Source organism: Neopelma chrysocephalum, unplaced genomic scaffold, assembly GCF_003984885.1.
Source record: "Neopelma chrysocephalum unplaced genomic scaffold, ASM398488v2 Primary Assembly neopelma1_81, whole genome shotgun sequence".
NCBI classification, from domain to species: domain Eukaryota; kingdom Metazoa; phylum Chordata; class Aves; order Passeriformes; family Pipridae; genus Neopelma; species Neopelma chrysocephalum.
The window spans coordinates 5,588,999-5,606,509 of NW_020897743.1; the positions used below are offsets into that span (position 1 = coordinate 5,588,999).

Sequence of the window (17,511 nt, forward strand, 5' to 3'; positions counted from 1 at the left end):
ATCACAATTTTCACTGGCACGGTATTGAACCACGGCCTTTCTGAGCCAAAACTATGAAATAAATTGTTCATAATAGCATGTTCTAGGGGAGTTTCTAAGAAAAATCTTTTAGTTAGGTGATTTATTCAGTCAGGCATGCACACATACTCTTATTTTGGGTAGAGTTACCTGAGCAGTTGCATATTTTTCTCATTAAGGTAATTTTCTTCTTAATTTCTGCGGAATGGAAGTTTACAGCCTTGAGCTATTATTATTTAATGGGTTTTACTTCTTTAATATTTTGTAACTTTGAAAAGTTGCAAAGGAATGTTTTAAATTTCCTCATTTATTTTGCATAACTTATTCTGGAATGAAACAGCATAACATCGAATTGTACTTGTTCTGTCCAATAATGAATAGCTCTTTTTTTTCTGAAACTCTCATTATTGATTTACATCTGCTTCCATCAAAATCAATGAAGATTTTACAAGTATTTAAAAAATAACCCAGACTCTAGTCAAAGTTTCATAGTATTTGAATTAACAATGACAGAACAAAACCATAGTTAAATAAAAATAAGCAAAATAATGAAAAGTTTTGACTCTGAAATGAGAAACTATAGCCATTCTGACACAAATATAGACAGAGAACCTCAATCTATTTACTCTGTCTCATTTATATTGCTTATCTATGTATATAAATAAAAAAACGTTTCTTTACCTGCCCTCTGGATAAAACAGAGAATTATGGAAGGTATTCTATCTCCTTCTTTTCAGGCTACTCTAATTGGGTAGTTAGATAAAAATCTCTGTTTAGATAGAGAAACTGAATATGTTGCATCTGTATGAGTGAATGGGTACAAAAGGGAAATATCCTAAGGATATTGGAACTGTTTACAGGAATAAACAGCTGTTTACAGGGATAAAGAATACATAGATTTTTCTCACACAATTGTGGGGGTTTTTTCTTAACATTTTCTTATTGCTTTGTAATTTTACTTCTTTCTTTTGTATGTTTTCATAAAAGCCTGCTTGACTGAGGACTTGCTCTTCACCTTGAGAAACAAGAGCAATGTAGAAATGAATGATATGCTTAGAGAGGACAAATTAAAACTGAACAATTAGAGTGAAAGAGAAAATACAATAAAAATGCTCCCAGAGAATATATTAAACTGAAGTTCTGAAAACACTTATATGTTAAATTCATCTTTTTACAATCATGGTCCTTTAGCAGGACTTTTTCAATTCACTGTCACAGACCACAGTTAGGATCCATGGCAGTAAATGATAGAGGAGGAGCATGGGCAAAGGGGAATTATTAAAAATCTGTAGTGTTTACTACCTTATTCTGTGTCTATTTTATTTGTATTTTCATGCCTTGCAGACAATAAATCTGGAAAGGACAATACTGTTTGGGAAAAGACATTTCTGTAGAGGGGAATTTTGCAGTTTTGTAGATGCCACTAGAAAGTTTGGAGATGAAAATTTGACCTGTATTTTTCTGATTTTAGGCACATAAAGTTGACATTAGGTAATGTTTCCAAGATGGATCATCATCTAATGGTTCTAAAAAGCACTTTCAGCTGTCTGAATATCTTCCTGCTCTCTGCTGCACACCTAACAGTTGCTGCACGTTTGAAAACCCAGAGCAGGTCCTGACTTATCAGAAATACTCAGTCAAAGATGAGATCTGAAAAAGAACAATAACTTGATGGAAAAGTATTAATAGAGAAGGCAGTGGTTAAAGACCAGTAATTTTTCAATTTGTCTTAGAATTACAGAAACAATTGAAAGCAAAATACCATTCGTGTATTTTATCCAATGCAAAATTATGCCCTGAAGGATGCTTAAAATTAGTTTTCCCACCCAATCATAAAATATCACCTCATAACGCTGCTTTCATGGGTGCACATGCCCTTGTTGTTTAAGAGAACACATAATTAAAAATATTTTTCAACATTCAGAATTAATTTTCCTTTCATAGCTTTAATTCAGAACTAACTATAACTTTTCAGACTTCCAGGTAGCCATTAATTTATTCTCTCTTGTTTCAGTCTGCATAGATCAAGAAATCTTGCATAGAGGCACAGATTGATTTATAGAAACTGAGAATTCTCAGCTTTTCCTTGTGTGAAGATGAATCCAAATATTGTCACTGAAATTTTCTTTTACATGCCTGGAATGTTATGTTTATTTCATTATTATGTCTAAGGAAATAAATAGAATAACCAGACAGAAAATGACAACTGAAATTTGAGAGCTGGCTGGTCCTCCTCTGCCTGAGAATCCCACCTGGAGGTATTTTTGAGGAAACATGAAGACTTCATTTTTCTCGAGTGTAGTGGTAGTTTATTTTCTCTAAGTCTTTATCTTCTTTTGTAACTGCAGTAAAATCTGACTCTAAACCCACATTGGTTAACATTAGAACATTTTTATCTAGTGTTTGTATTCATCACCTCTTTCAGTAAGACAAATGCATTTATTTTGCTCTTCAAAAAATGGTATGTTTAGACAGTTACATGGGTTCCTCTCTTCTCCATGATACTTTGTTCATGTTCATGCAGTGCTGAAATGCAGAAGGTATCAATAGTCATACTAAACTCTCATGATCTTGCTAGATTGAAAGAACAGGTGTCCAAGAAATAACAGTCCAAGTTTCAATTACCTAGTGAGGCACTGTCTATTTAAGTAACTCACATCTGTGTTAAAAATGTCCTTTTATCTATATAGGACTAATGCTCTTGAAATCCAACTTATTTGAGGTTTGCATGCAATGTTCTCTGATCACTCAGGTAAGGAACTATGGTTCATCATCTTTTATTGCTCACCTGCTTCAGAAAGGCTTCATGATGAAAACAGTTTCAAGAAACAGAAAAGCTTAAGATCAAGGTGGGTTTTTTAATACTGTTAAGATTTCATACCTGCTGTTGCGAAAGGAGCATTGTTTTATTTATTTTCCCACAGGGAATATTTATATATCATTAGGAGTTCACATTAGTTCTTTTCTCTGGTAGATCTCTATGTCTGATTTCCAAAACAAGCTGAGTACATCGTGGGGGTTTTTTTTGTATGTTGGTTGTTTGTTTTTACCTGTCACTCTAAATACTGCGTGGTGTTCTCATGAATAGAAACTCTTGATCTTTTGCAACTCAGAAAACTCTCAAAAGTTCCATTTTTTTACTTTGATCAGAGAGAGCAGCTTGCACAGAATGGATACAGCAGAGGATGATGCCCTCGTGGCAATACCATTATCTGAACTGAGCAGTCAGGACCCCCAGCAGAAGGGTGTTGGTGGGTGGGGAAGGGTGCTGGGTACTGGTAATGGTGTAGAGTGCACTGGGACTGAACTGGGAGCCCAGTGTGAGCTCAGCTGAGCACAGCAGCCCAAGGCAAGGTGTGGGAGGCAGGTGTGAGGAGCTGAAGCAGAAACAAAAGTGCTTAGAGGGAAGGAGAAGGAAGGAAAAGCGATGAGGAGGTGGGGAAGTATGGAACAGTAGGAGCTGTCAAAAAGATATCTGAGCATGGAGACAAAAGCAGAGGTCTGGAATTAAGAAAGGGAGGCACAAATCTGAGGAAGAGGATGAGTGAGTTGGATCAGGAGTGGTAGAGGGGAAGCAGCAGCGTCACCGGCCTGGAGAGCACAGGAGGCAGCCTAGAGGGGCTGGAGAAGGCAGAAAATCAAGAAGGAGGAGGATGCCAGGAAAGAAACCCAGGCAATAGAAAGTTTGGAAAACACAGACCTCGATGATGTTATGTATGTATCATGTAGGTACACCTCAAAAAGATAGATACAATAATTTCTATCAAATGCTATCATTTCTTTTTGTATTGTTTGAAAAACCTGGCAGAACCATTTCCTCACCTGTTCCTCTGGCTTAGTACTGTTTTGAGGTGAATGAGTATTTTAATGAACTCATTTCTCTTTTAAATCATTAAATATATTCACGCTTGATAATATGCATCAATTCTTTCTGTGGGGGGAGATTATTACCAGAAATAATGTGGTGCATTAGAATTGCATTAGAATGTAGATTTAGGCCATATTTAATTTCCTCCTGAGCTCCGTGTTGTGCAAGAAGTGTACAAAACAGATGTAGTCTAAGGTAAAAATTGACAGAATCAGCTTGTGCCTGCAGGGGTCAGCAAAGAAGCTGCACAAGATCTGCCCCTCTCAATCTGCTCCGATTTCATTTGCTCTGTAGAGCACAGTATGCTCTGGTAGAACCAGCACACACATTCTGAATTAATCAGTCAGCTCAGCATTAATAATTCAGTGAAAATTATAATAAGCTGATCTGCAAATGTACTTTTGAAAGTCAACGTTAGAGCTCTCTTTCACTTTCAAGCTGCAAAAATCTAAATCTTAGTGGAAAAAGATGGAAATCCCTGAAACCTATGGTGTTATACTCAGAGTCAAACTCAAAGTGTGACCTTGCCTGTTCTAATGAGTCAGCAGCCTGATGGAGAGAGGGTGTAGAATAGGATCTTTTTCCAAAAAAAGGATGTCTGGTGGCGTTGGGTTATCTGAGCTTCATGTGGAATACTCTGCTTGCATGAGGATTTAAAGATAGACCTGTAGCTCTGGGAGATAAGTAACATTAGTCATAATGGAAGATTAATATTTTTTCCCTCAAAGGTAAAAACCTGAGAATCTTTGGTTGCATTTCAAGTACATTCTCACTACTAAATGGGTTTTTCTTTAACTTCAGCGTTTCTGCAAAAGAAAAGTCTATGTCAGTAAAAATTCTCTGTCAGGAAATAATTTGTTTCTGACCAACCTTAGCTTTTGTGTGTTTGAGCCAACAATAAGGAAGGGAAACTGAAACCTGGCCAAAAAGAGACACAGTTTTGTGGTTGCCACTGGGCAACAAAGGCACTGAGATCAGCTAATGGTCAGTTGAAACTAAGCATTTCCTTTCAGGTCAGCAAAGAGAATAAAATATTTCAGAATTTTCACATGCATTTTTTATGATTTTTTTTTTAAATGCATAAGCAATAAAAATTAATTCATGTTTTATTAAAAACCTGTCAAATTCCAGGCTGATGTGACAGATTTCTTTCTTGGTCACCTCTGTATCAAGTGTGAAAAAATAAGTCAGAAGGTAAATTATTTCCAGTATTCACAAATGCGGGTGGAATTTTATAGAAAGTTGAGCATATTCTGGATATTTAAAGGAAAAAAAAAAGAGAATATCTATACTGAGGAATCAGAAAATTACACTGAGGACCATTATTCTTCTCTTTCTTGGAGTGCACTTCTCAATATGAACCACAGCTGATGCTCTGGTCCCACCTGTGAAGTGAAGAGGCCAGTGTCCTCTATCCAATAGAAAATATTCCCACTTATGCATCTTCCTTTGACCTTTTCCTTATTTTTTTCAAAAGCTTGGAGTTGGTGAGCTATTCCAGTCCCCAGTTTCCTTTCAGCACCACCATTGCCTAGTGAATTGTTCCCTAGTCAGTATTTTTGCAGTTTATTCTTCCTGCCCAGGTGTTAAACTTTACAGCTGTTTTTATTGAATGGCATCTTATTTTTTTGTCTGCAGTATTTTCTCAGTTTGCCAAAATCATTGTGAATCGTAGACCTGTCTTCCAACCTGCTCGAGACTCTTCTGTGCTTAGAGCCACTTGTGATTTTAATAACTGTATTTCCTATGCCATCATAGAGTTTGGTAATGCTTTTTATAATTAAGGTTTGTATGTCAAAGTAATTTATTTTAGTCATTAAAAAAAATGCAAAAAGATAGAGGGGAGAATCATTATTCTTTTGGCAATAACACATTCAGATAGTCAGCAACACCTATTTTAAACTGAGAAATAATCTTTCATTCAGGACCCTCAAATCCCCCTAAGACTTCCAGTTGCAGTGTAGCCTGGAGCAATGGAGAATAAAGCTCTCCCAGGTTAATTTGCTGTGTTGAGCACCATGTGCTGCACATACAAAGGCCCAGTCTAGGTTGTCCCACAGGAATATTTGATAATGAACTCAATTTGTGTCACTAATAGCAAATAAACTCTCTAAAAGAAAATGAAATTTGATTGCCTTCAATTCCAGGAATACAGAGAGGTTTGTTTACCTGAGTCACACAGTTTCTGGTCCCTAAGAATGAATCTAATAATTTAAAGCCTTTGGACCTGGACTCCAATGTACTGAATTTTCCCAAAGGCTCTGTGCCTAGTGTGACTTATATCCAGCATGCTTAGCCAACGGGAATTAGAGGGACTTAATGGATCCAAACCCAATATACAATCAATGCCACAGGGCATTTTTTCCTCTCTGAGGAGAGACTCACCGATTAAAGAGACAGGATAGCTGCTATAAAAAAGTGTGTGGACACAGCAAGCTGAAATAAATCTCACCCCAGACATGTCTTTTCACACAGTCACCTGTCACAATGTATTTCCATATCCATGGGTACTCAGATGATTTTCAAGCCTCGGTTCTTTTCGTAATAATGGAGAAGTGGATGGAGAGCATAGCAAATAAATTAAATTAATTATGTAGGAGGCAGTGAAATATGACTAAATGCATTGGGATCTTGTTGTTCCTGATGATGCATCTGAATCATTCACACCTTCTGAGCTATTCTGTTTCCTGGTGGACACACTCCTGTGAGTGAGTTCAGTTCAAAACTACCTACGAGGAAATATATGCTTGGGTAAACCTAATTTAGAAAGCATTAGCAATTATTATGGAAGCTTGTTTATATTTAGATTGTTGTTATCATTCACTCAGCTTATAATGCCTTTGGACCAGGACTGGATTTGTTTTATGGGGATTCTGAATCTGTAAATGCTGTAATCAGAGTTTCCAGCCTTTGCTTTTGTACTACAACAGATACTAAAGGAGAGTCTTTAGTAGTAAAACAGTAAGAGAAGGTTTCATATTCTCAAAGTACGTCTCTAAAAAGAAAACCAAACCCCCCAAGCCAACCAACCAAACATAAAAGAATTAAACAAAAAGTACAGGTGAAAAAGATGTATGCATTTTAAGAATTTATCACTAAATATCACCCATTTGAATTTAAATGTTTCATAAAGTTAAAAAAAAAAAAGTCTGTGCAGTAGTCGTCCCTAATTGCATCATTTTTTGTGGTACTGAAGGGTTTGTCACACTGTGTTTGGCTTGTGGGAGCAGTAATGCCTCAATGTTAACAAGTAGCTGTTCTCCTTCCTGCATAACTGAGCTGAGGAGGACAGAAAACACATAATCCCAGTGTAACCTCCAGAATTACATGTGAACAATAATGTTTCCAGGCTCCTTTCTACAATGACATCTGTGTTTTCAGAGCTGTGTAGAGCCAGGAAGTGACCTGATTTAAATTAGGATCACTGCTCCCTTCACACCAGAACCCCATGGTTTTAGTGCTGTCGCTGTCATACGTTACTTTATTGTGTTGTCATCACTAATATTGCACTGAAATGTTGAATATGAGCTGAACACTTGGTAATGCTCTGGCTTTAGGCTCCAGACTTCTAGAGCTCTTTGATTTCAGATTTTTTCCTGCTGAGGCTCTTCCATTTCTCATGGCTCCTCCTTCGTACTTTTGGCACAGACTTGGCACAGGCTCCTTGGATGACCTTCAGTCCCACAGGCTGCAGACTTCCTTGGGTGCTAACAATTTGTCCCTTATGGGCCACCTAGTAATCAAAATAACACAGATGTCGGGGAAAAAAAAAGGAAGAGAAAAGAAAAAGATAAAAAATGGACTGTTCTTTGCATTAAGTAGCTCAAGAGAAAAAGAAAGATGGATGAAACAGTATAAACAGACTCACATCCAATTTCCAGAATGTGTTTCTTCATCATTAAAATGTAACTTGGACAGAATATTCCTGTCCTGGGTGTGACTATTTTGAATTAGGGATATCCACTGTCATCTTCTGGGGTCATTTCTCTGAGATTGGATCAATCTTTCCCCCTATCTCTGCTTCAAAAGACTGGCTTCTGCAGATTTTTTTACTCTCCCCCCCCGCTTTCTTTTTTGGTGTGATTTCAGACAATGACATCTTCAAATTTCATCCATCTTGTCATACTAATGTGTTTTCAGTCAGATGGGTACTTAAGGTTGTTTTTTTTTTTTTTTTAATCCTCTGCTGTTCCTATGCTGGTAAATAACCAACTTGACCCTTTTTGCAGTGTTCTTTCCCTGTTGATGAATTCAAAACACAGCCAGTAATTCTTGAATTTTGCACAGACATTTTCTGCAGTCTCTGCAAAGACCCAGGAAGCAGATGAAGGCACTGTGAACCCCTGACAGACTGGCAAAAAATAATTCAATAATCTCCTTCTGCTAAACTGCTTTCAGGTAGGTTTTTCCTGAAAGAATTTTCTCGGCTGATTGAGGTTACTTTTGGGTTGCCAAGCATTGTAGCCAGGGTTCAGCAGCATAAAGCTTCTAAACATTCATCTGGTTTCTAAAAGATGTCGTAATTGTATATTATGAGCCAAATCACTATATTCTTTAATATTTAAATGGATGCTATTTTAAGCTGTAACTGAACAACAAAGTAATTTAAATTCTGTTATTTCTCACCCATCTGTGTGCTTGCTCTACATCCAAGGAAATTTATGGATCTCAAATCATTTTTCTGTAGTGCTCTCAACTCATATTTTTGAACCTATGATGTTTTCTGCTAGCTACACACATTCATAGTCCTTGCTCTGCTGATATCCATTTGACTCTGAAGTGCAATTATATTGTATTTACTGTTTGCAAGTATAGAAAGTCTGTATTGACCCTAGTGTGACAGGAACCTATCATTGGTACAGTAAGCAATAAATCCTGGAGTTGGAATATGTCTGCTTTAATCTTCACTGTAATCAATTAAGCTCTGAGGTTAGAACTGCTAAGATTTAACTCAGCTGGCTGTTCACAGAAGTCTACAAGATGTCTTTTCTGAGGGATTGGTTGTGATATTGGGATGCATTAGCAGAAGGGTAAATTTATACACAAGATCTAAACTTGGGCACAAGCTATAATATGGTGGTTGAAATATATGGATGGGTAATGTATTATCTGCTTTTTGATGAAAAGTCAATAATTTATAAGGCTTAAGAATATAAGTCAATTTTTAGTTTGCACAGAAGACTTGTGTACGTGTATTACTAAAATTCCACACAACTTATTTTTTGTGGGGTTTATTTAGTAATTATTTTTAATATGAATAATGACTCATGCATTAGTCAGATTGTTGATTTGAAGGTTTACTGTGTAGTAACACAGTTCCTGTTACTACTTCCACTTGTGTTACTTTTTTTTTAAATTTTTTTTTTATAAAGCCTCAGAAAGTCAACTGTATGATCCCTCAGTGTCTGGCACTTCTTCGGAAATAACAGCCTGCAGATACCATTTAGCTTTCAAGATATTTAATTTCAGAGCCTCAGGAAAAACATGAAGCACTTCCTCAGAATGGTAAATGGAATGATATCATTGATTTAGCCATTCAAGCAAAGCACCCATGAGCCAAGGGCTTTATGAAATGCTGCTGGAGGAGGCATTGAAAAGTGGCTTCCAAACTCATGGCAAAGTTCAGCAGTGGCAAGACCCAAATCCCCCCAGGCCTTACAGTGCCAGTGTCAGCTGTGACTCCTGCTGGGGGTGTGCAGGTGGCTGTGGCAGAACCAGCAGCCCCAGTGTCATCCACCTTCCCAACAAACTTTGCAGTTCCTCTTCAGTCCTTCCCTCCCTCCCTTTCCCAGCACTATCCCTGGCTGATGGGAGGCTGTGCTATTTTCCCCCACACAGGCCACGCTGTGCACTCACTGAGCTGACCCCTGTGGGTGGAAATCTTTCTTCTTGATGAGCTGGTCCCTCACAGATTTCCTGTATCTGTGACACAACCTGAATAATAAGAGTTCTTTTCTTATCTCTCTGCTCAAACCAAAATGGAGCAGAGGATGCCACTGCTGTGGGGAATAAACTTTTCTTCCCCTGTGAAATATGGAAACAGTAAAACACTCCAGGTGTTCATTTTTCCACCCTCATACAAGTCAGGCACTGTCAAGCCTGAGCAATAGACAGCACCTCCTGTTTGTTAGAACAAGGAGATGTTCTTTTTTTTTTTTTTTCCCTAACTGAGTGGCTTTTCATCAGAAAGCAAAGATCCATTTCAAGTGAAAAGCTGTTGTAGCAGTGTATTAGTTCCATCAAAGGTCCCATAGTGGGCAATAGGGAAAAAGCAGAGCCCATCCTTCCCCCAGGCAGCCAGGACCATGGGGTCAGGGCACTTACCTGACATGGGAAGTGCAGTCCAGCTTTGCCTAATTTAGAAGGAAGTCATGCTGGATGCATGACCTTAGTGTCAGACTCCTCAGAACATTCCTTGGTGCAGGATTCTTTCAAAATCTCCACATGGTCCTAGTTCTAACTTCAACATTTTTGCAAGAAACAAAACCAGTTTATTTTGCTGCATGCTCTAGCATTGTCTCATAAAGAAGAGATTCAAAAGAATAATATTCTAAAAGCTGCTTTTTCCCCTTTGTGCCTTTTTTGCCCCCAAAAGCATCACAGAAGAACCAGTCTGAAGCTTTTTACAGAGTCTGGCTCCTTCCACTGATTTTAAGGTACAGTGAATCATACCACCAGTTAACATTACATATTAACCATCATTTCTAGTATTCTGGGTGTGCGTCTCTATATCACATTTTCCATCAGCCACAAATAGTTGGCTGATCTTATTTCAATGCATGATTATAAAACCACAAAAGTAGCACATTTCTTAGCTGGATAGACATGTTGCTATTTATGGATTTTTGGTCATGTATATTTATGAGTTTCTAAAATTGTACATCCAATTTCAGAACTTCTTTAATGTCCAAATCTCACGAATTATAAAGTAAATTTAACATACATGATTATTAACTGTATGGGAGAAAAATTATAAGTAATATTATGACTAATTTCCAGTGGCAACTGATAAATTGTCTGCATATTTATTTCTTGTGGAAAACTCTGACTTCATGGTTTCATGATTTCCAGGCAGAATATTTATAACCTTGACAAATAAGGAAAAACATATTTGACACTCTTAAACCCCATTTACTTGCCATTTTGAGAACTTGGCCTTCATTAACAGAAAAACGGGGTTTTTTTTCAGCAAACAAGGTAATTGACCTGTCACTTAAAAAGTGATAAAAATCTCCTTGCCACTATTTCCACATCTCTATTTTTTCATTTATAGACTGATTTGTATGCCTCACTTTCATGCATCTTCACTCAGACACATCTTGAACTCAAACCTTTAACAGTGTCATTTAATTAGGAGTAATATATATGGGCTGGCTTCTGTTTTGTTATTCTAAAAGTACAAAGCTATGTCCTTTCTATTTATCTAAATACAGCTGAGGTGGTATTTCTTTCTGGGTAGAGTCTCTAGTGTCTAAGGAAGGAAACACTCCTGCTTCAGTAAATTCAGTTTAAAATTCACTCAGCTGCAAGATACAAAGGGCTCTGGGAGGACAGGACGTGGAGCTGAGCTTGGGGACCCAGTTTGGGGATGAGAGGATGTAAAATGGATGGAAAGTTTCAAGGTCTGAAGAAAATAAGATACAATCAGGGTGAGAATTGTTACACAGAGCGTTAAAGTGGTAAGAGCCCCAGATGAGTGACAGGTGTAGAAGCTTTGCTTCTTTTCTTCTAAAAAGTTAGATAGTTTAAAAAAAGTAAAAAAAAAAAGCTTAAAAGGTCACTGCTACTTATTTTGCAGAATTGGGGTTAAAAGCAGTATTTTAAGCAAGGTGTTCTCCAGTACATTTGGAGAGACAGTTCCCTGTGAGCCTCCAGCCCCACCTGTAGATGATCAGCCAAAATATTCTGAAGAACATTAGTAATTCTAATATTCTTAAGCTTTAGAGGTAAGACTAGAGTTCTGCCAAATACAGATTTGAATAAACTACTAAGATCAATTCTTGGTCCAATTTCAATAGGAAGTATCTACCTTTGTCTCTGCTTAAACCAAACTGTTAAGCCATTTTTATACATGTTATAATACAGACACAACCAGGTAATTTGACTTAAAGATTTCCAGGTAAGAGAAATCTGCAAAGCACTTCCTTGTCAAAACTTTGACTGGATGTGATATGGAAAGGAATACAGGTAAACACAGTTTACCCATCATTGAACTGGGCAAAAAAGAGTGATTGAATTTGTCTTTATGTTCATCATTCACTGCTGCATTGACACATAAACTATGGTCCTCTAATTAACAGCAGCATAATGATTGTAGTGTAAGGGTCAGGGATCCACATAGAAATAAAGCTGCTTATGGAATGGCTGCTATAAAAAACCAAAAACAAACCCAAAAACCCTGAAGTGAAGTCTATTTAACTGTCTCTAAATTAGATGTGCAGAAAATAACATTTAAACAGGCATTTTTTGTAGTATCATGGATTGACTGTCTGAGAAAGGTTTTAGCAGGCTAAGCTGGAAAGTGAAGAAATTATTGTGAGAGCAGTGACACCTGTAACCATGAATATTTAGGATACCAGGATCCTACCTTCAATGAAGAGCAGTATTTTAAAGGAGTCTGCAGTTGACCGGAACTTGAGTTGCAGCAAGCAATAGATCTTATTGAAGCACTCCACAGAAAAACATATGTTGAATAAATTGTAGACTTGGGTTAGTCTGAAAGCTTAAAGTTCTATTAAAATCCTAAAAAAATATTGTATTATTTTATAATTTATGGTTGACCATCTTTGGTAATCATTAATCAAAGTATAGGTAATTTTAAAATCGATTTGTATTTCTATGTATGCTTAAATATTGAAGGTTTAACAATTTTTTTTTTAAGCAAAGCAATAATCATGTCTAAACATTTTCATAAGCTCAGTTAAAAACTTGTGAGTTTGCTGAGTCTGGCATGCCTTGCACTTTCATGGAATAATCATCTTATTTCAGCAAGTCTTAGGATAGCACATGTGATTTTAAATATTTCATAGTATTGTTCTGTGCTGTAAGAGAAATAGGCCTTAGAAGATCAATTCAATATGAAGAAAGTGAAATAAATGGAAACATGATAGTAAAGTCATAGTTTTCCAAGGTGGAAAACTTAACTACACAATCAAATAAAGTTTTTTCATTTAGTTATATGACAGATCATTTCTAGTGCAATCTATCAGTTTCTGCTAATAACTAGGTAGTTTGCATACACAGAATCAAGAAAACCATGTAAAATATGAATTCAAATGAGCTCTATTTCTTTGGTTCTGGTTCCATATTCCAACTGCATTTGCTGAGTACAAGCCCTGCTCTATCACCTGCTGGAATGGTGGAACTCTTCTGTCCTCCTTAGTGATGTTTCTCTGTGTATTTTGTAAATCTCTAAGTTTTTTTTATTCTCTTTTGTTCTTTAAGTACAATCACCTTTTTAATGTCAGCTGGAGGAAAATAACTTGTTCTTAAGGCATTCATGATTGAGCCTGACACGGGGAAAAAACGCACAAAAAAGTCTTTAATTAGGCACGTCCTTGATTTTGTGTGACTGATTCACTGCAGGTTTATGATATAACTGGGTTGATTTTCAATCTTGTTTTGGGAACTGTTGTGATGTGGAAAAATCTCTTTTCCAAACCTAGTGCTGGAGTAAAAATGCCCAAAATTGCTTTCCCCGCTATTCCCTGTCACGGGCACATGTTAAATACTGTAAATATCAAGGCAGTTTCTGAGCTTGGGAAGTGTAAAGGACCTTTTCACCCTTTACAATTACCTGAAAGGAGGTTGTAGCCAAGTGGGGGTTGGTCTCAAGTGACAGGACCAGAGGGAATGGCCTGAAGTTGTACCATGGGAGGTTTACAACAGAGATTAGGGAAAATTTCTTACCTGAAAGTGTGGTCAAGTATTGGAACAGGCTGCCCAGGGCAGTGGTGGAATCACCACCCCTGGAAGTGTTGAAAAGCCAGGTCAATGTGGGACTTGAAGATACGGTTTAGTGGCAAATATGGTGATGCTGAATTCATGGTTGCACTTTATCTTGGAGAATTTTAGTGATTCTATGAGAGTGAAATGGGTTTTGGGGCCAAAAACAATGTAGTCCCCTTAAACCTTTTTCACTGCAAATGCTAAGTTGAATTACTTGGATTTCCTGAAGGTAAAGAATATATGCACAAAGAGTGAGAGAGGCTGAGCTGTTCTCTAGGATGATGATTTTTAAATTTTAAACTCAAACAAAAGCTGCTGGTTCACATCCTTCAGTAGAAAGATGTCTTGGCAGATAGAAGACACAAAACTGGCTGTGGTAGATGCTGAAATATTTTGGGAGGCAGCAGAGGTGATTGTTTTCCCTGAAGTGCAAGGAAAGGTCAGAGCTGTACACCTTGAGTGGAGAGACTGTCGGTCTGGGGGCTGGGAGAGCAGCTGTGAACTGCTTCACTTCAGCTTTTGTTTCATCCCATATGCAAGAGACAGATACTCGGGGTGAGTGGCCTGAAAAATCAAACTTCTCTACTAGAAGAGCACAATACCAGGGGAATAAAACTGTTCCTGCTCTGATTCTCTTGGTCAGGCTCAAATCTGGGGTGCCTGACTCCTTTGTAAAGCTTTTTATGTGACCTTTTGCTTTTTCATCTTCAGGGGCTTAAATCTGAAACCGATATTGTAGGATTATTTTAGGTACCAACTGAGCAGAATTTTGGAAGACTGGTGGCAAAGCCACATTCTGTGAAAAACCTTTCACCCAGGTCACAGTCTGCAACCAGAGGGCGTCTTGGTTGTCACACCTGGAGAAGTTTGCTGGTCCCATGAATGTAGCTGGTGATCTTTGGTATTTTTAGTCCAGAACTCTCCAGATCCTGCCCCAGAGAACATGAACTGTTGTTATGTTCACTGGAAGCTGTGTGAGGAACAGGTCACTCATCAAAGGAGAGCAGAAAGGACTCTGGATTTCACAACTGATATATTACATTCCATTTTTTTTCCCAAATACCTATTTGTCCTGCCTCTGGCAACTATAACAAATCTCTTCAAAGTAGGAAACTCTTTTGCCTGATCTGACATGCCTAAAAGAAAAGGCAAACTTTTCCTGCTTTTTTGTTCTAGTGGATACAAGTTATAATTTGCAAAACAGTCACATGGCATACTGCCATGTCAATCAAGCTTTTTAAAATGAGATTTGTTTTAAACACTGCTTGCTTAAATCTTGTGTCTACACAGGCCTACACATCTATGCTTTCAATGAAATTAATAGTTGTCAAAAGAACAAAACACATATTATCTGTTCCTTGCACTGGTTTGAGCAATAATGAATACTGTTAGAAAGGAAGACTCTGGCAGATATGACAGACTTGGAATCTTGTTTTGTTTTTTTTTTTTAAATCACATCAGGAACATTGGATATGAATTAAAACTTGTTATTGCATGTGGAGAGAATCAAATGTCTTGCAGAATTAAAATCACCTATTTTAATTTATCTTTGTTTCCACAATTTTGGGAGAAGAGGGGAGGATTTTCTCATCATGAATTTTTTTCATTCACGAAATGAAGTTTTGTATGAAAACAACATATATTTGAAATTGTCAGAAAGATTCAACTATGAAAAAAGATTTTTAATGTGTGTCTAAAGAATTTCTTAATTTATAATACGATTGTCCAAAAACCTGTTGTGGAAAATAGTTTTTCCCAGAATTACCAAGGGAAAACCTGTTCCCACCATCCAGCCTTTGCTGACCCTTTTGCCTGATCCACAGTCTCATGAAGTCATATGGAGCTTTTCCACTACCCTTTGTGATGTTCTCACTGATGTTTCCAATTCCTAGCTGGCTTCTGTTTGTACTTATTGCTGAAGAATCCTGTGCTGAGTTATGGGACACTAAGCAGACTGTGTTGCAGATTAGATATTTTCTCTCAGCTTTGGGTTCAGCTTCAAAAGTGCCATCTTTTTGCTGTTCTAATTTTCTTAACTCCTCAGAGCTTTAATTCAGCTGCTACAGGTGCTTCCCTTTTTTCCTCTTATCAGATTACTTTCAAATATAAATGCTGCTGCCATATTTGATGCTATCTCAAATTTCACTTTGTATTTCTTTTTAGTGATTTATCTTTTTTTTTTTCTGAAATCTTTGGTGAGTTAAGAGCCAGTACAAAGATAAATTATTTGGGGCACCTGGGTTTGAGTTGCATTGGGCAGATATAAAACTCAGTTCTATTTTGGGGGGAAAAAATTACATTTACAGCTAACCAGGATCCTTGTTCATATATCTGAAACCAGTAAAGAGCAAAGTTTTGCCACTTATATCTCATAATCTGTCTCTCATCACTGTGTGCCATGATTTATTATCAAAGTGGTAATTCACTTTAACTGAGAGTACCTATGCCTGAAAGTCTAAAGCTCAGCACTAAAGTAGAACAATGGCAAAATTTGTATCCAAAAGCAATAGTCTAATACCCTGCACTAAATCAAGGAAGTGAGTCCAGTCAGGCCTCTTTTCTTCTTTTTCTTACAGTCACTTCTGAACTAAACATTCTGCAGATTCTGGATGATGTCTTGAGACTGATCACCAAATGACTCCACACACTCACAGGGTGTGTTTTTGAGTTTTAGAGTAGCTGTGGCCCCTGCCTGATTTAATCCACTCAAGCAGGTGAAGTTCATGTCTTCCTTGTAAAGATTGCCCTTGTAGACATGCACTGCCATTGTGGAGTGAGTTCCTACTGAATGTTATCAGGGTAAACTCCTGTAATTTTCTCAGTGCAGAGAAGGAGTTTTAGAAATATGACTCTCTTTAACCTCTGCAGCAGTTTCCAGACTACTGCAGTTTGTGCCATCTGAAATTACTGCTGGATGTCATTGGGCTCAAACAACTCAGTCACAGAGGGATCACATTTGTGATCATGAGATGCCATGTACAGGCTTTACATACACCTAAAGCTTATTGGAAACAATATGTTTTTCATGGACTTCAGAAACTTAAACACGAAACTACACAAGCACAAACAAAATCTCAATGCTGACTTGTTCTGGAAACAATTACAGATGAGTTTCTTCATAGAGAATGATGTCCTTCTTTTACCTATATCTGAATATTCAGCACTAATCTTCTTACTGCTTATGCCGTCCTTAAAACTGTGTTGGAATATGTGAATATTTGAATTATGAACGCATGAATATTATGTTAAAAATTAACTTTGGATAATTTGTCTGAGAAGATGTGTCATGAATGTGAGCTGATGACAAGATTAATTAGCATCACAGCAAAATGTGAAAGATGCAAGAAAAATAGGTTAGGAAAGAAAGTAAAATTAAAAATATAAATAAAGAGAACAAATCCTCTTGGGCCATTTCACAGAAACTAACCTTAGATGAACCTCTGGATCCATTAATCTTGAGTAGATGAAAATTGTTGGTACCAGCTGGCAACTAAGCAGGAGTCCAGCTGGATTCTTGTCCTGCTTGGACATTCACAATGCAACCTCTGTATGCCTTGAGCACGTGGCATAAACATTTTTCTCCTCACTTTCTTCCACAAAGGCAGATGTGGATGTCCTTTATTTCACTGCACTTCAAGTTCAGTTCGGAGTTTGGCTGTGGTTGCTTTTGGCTCAGC

The 17,511-nt window shown here is 37.4% G+C and overlaps 1 long non-coding RNA gene across 1 annotated transcript; it reads right to left on the reverse strand.

Moving 5' to 3' along the window:
• Nucleotides 1-5,224: 5,224 nt before the first annotated feature.
• LOC113970968 lies at nucleotides 5,225-17,471 on the reverse strand. The gene is made up of 3 exons (XR_003535401.1): nucleotides 17,262-17,471; nucleotides 10,211-10,346; nucleotides 5,225-7,619 (listed from the first exon to the last, which is right to left on the reverse strand). It is a non-coding gene; the product is annotated as an uncharacterized LOC113970968 (long non-coding RNA).
• Between the last annotated feature and the right edge of the window lie 40 nt (nucleotides 17,472-17,511).